Source organism: Danio aesculapii, chromosome 1 (genome assembly GCF_903798145.1).
Source record: "Danio aesculapii chromosome 1, fDanAes4.1, whole genome shotgun sequence".
Classification (NCBI taxonomy): Eukaryota; Metazoa; Chordata; class Actinopteri; order Cypriniformes; family Danionidae; genus Danio; species Danio aesculapii.
In genome coordinates, this window is record NC_079435.1 from 6,455,526 (window position 1) to 6,457,923 (window position 2,398).

Below are 2,398 nucleotides of genomic sequence, written 5' to 3' on the forward strand. Positions count from 1 at the left end.
GACTGTTTAGATGCATGTCACTGATGAGAAGATGACGGATCTTTACTGTATGATGACCGAAATGGCCTTAAACACCCAGCAGGCACAAGTCATCAACATGACGTCAAATTGACATACCCTAACGTCATGGGGACGTTGCATTTTGTGTGGAAATGAAAATCGGTTTGACGTCAGAAAACCAACCAAATATCAACGTCTAATTATGTTACAGCTTAACGTTGTGTGGTCGTTACCAATATGACGTCTATAAGACGTTGGATTTTGGTTGCCATACCTGACGAATAAATGTCAGTATTTGACATCAATATGACGTTGGATTAAGATGTTGCCTCGACAATGGAGTTTGGTCACTTACTAACAACCTAAAATCGATCAAATAACAATGTCATTTTTTTACATTGTTTTACATTGACAAAATTACATGTAAATGCATCAGCGTTTTACAGCGTAATACTCACTACTCATGAGTACTTTTGAAAGGGCTACTTTTTACTCATACTTTGAGTAATTTTTACACCAGACACTTTCACTGTACTTGCACTACATTTTTAGGCAAGTAATGGTACTTTTACTTGAGTAAGATTTTTCAGTACTCTTTCCATCACTGCTCATTTATTACTCCATAAAATACCCATAGAATTAGAAGGTGCATAATTAACCATATATGGATTGTGTCGTGAATATTAATGAGCTCCGCTTTGACAAGCAGTGCCTCTTGCATGACATATGCTGAACACGCATAAATATAAACCCAATAACCCAGTAACGTTAACCTATTTTGCTCACGAGATGTGGATAAAGGCTATATAATCATTAAATTTGACAAAACGAGAGAGACAGAGATGTGTTTTGTTGCATTTTTAAGCTATAAAGTCAAAAAAAGTACAGCCAGGACTGCATGAACAGATGACAGTTGAGCTGAGTGATTGGACGCAATTCTACTCGTGTTTGTTGAAACACACACTTCGAATTCCAAAATAAACACGATAAATAAACAAAAGATACAATAAAACTTACCTTACGCCTCTTCAGAGTGGAGCTGAATAAATGTATAATCTGGAAATCTTGCATTTTGCCTCCTGAAGCGCGTTTCTCGCGCAGGAGTTGCCCAGTAACGCATAGTAAACAATATGCGATTGCGCTTTCAAAATAAAAGTCCCACATACTTAGTTAAATATAAGCTTTAAAATAACGATTGAAAATTATTAGTTTTCTCACTAGAAAAGATTGTTGCTTAGCCGGAGGCGTGCATATGAATGATTTTAGAGCTAAAAAGAAACAAAAAAGAAACCTCATGCGTTTAGATGTCTTGTGTTTGTTAGACACACTCACTTTCACAGGTTTCACCTAAAATAAAATAAAAGCCTGATAAAAATAGTAAGTTAATGCAAACAAAAATCTCATTCAAGGTATTAAAGGTGCCATATACTGCATTGGTTTAAATCATTAAATTGTTTTCTCTACAAAAAAATTCCAGAAACAGTTTTATAAGCTCATTTAGTACTCCATAAAATACTCCTAGAATCAGAAGGTCCATGATTGACCATATATGGATTGTGTAATAAATATTAATGAGCTCCGCTCTGACGTGCCGTTCTGTCTCACTCATAGCATGATGTATGCTGAACACGGACAAATATAAACTCAGTAACGTTGACCTATTTTGTTCAAAGGATGTGGATAAAGGCTAAATCATAATTAAACGTGACAAAAGAGACTGATAAGAGAAGTATTACATTGTATTTTTAAAGTCAAAGAAAGCACAGCTAGGACATAATATTGTCTGCATGAACATGACAGTTGAGCTGAGTGATTTGACACAATTCTACAAGTGCTTCTTGAAACATACGCTTCAAATTTCACAATAAACTAACAAAAGATACAATAAAACTTACCTCTTCAGAGTGGAGCTGAATAAATAATCTATAACTCTCGCATTTTGCCTCCTGAAGTTTATGTCTGGCGTAGTCGTTGCCCAACAACACATAGTAAACAATCTGCGATTGCCCTTTCAAAATAAAAGCCCCACATACTTACTAAGTTAAATATACGCTTTAAAACAACTAACCGAAGGTAACTACCATTGTTTTCCCACTGGAAAATGTTGTTGGTTATTATTGGCTTGTTGTCCATCGGGGCGACATGATAATGAGTAAACCGTGGTGTCTGAGGCTCAAGGTATGTCCATTGCCAAAAAATGATCTATTATTCTACTATGTCTTGGTATACTTTGATTTTCATTATAGGGCACCTTTAATATTGTTATAACTCATAAACAATACCAAAAAAATTACCAAAAGTAAAATAAAAATTATTTTAATAATATAATAGTGTAAAAATAATACACAACAGCCAAATATATATTAGTGTATAAATAAATGCTAATATTAAAATGATA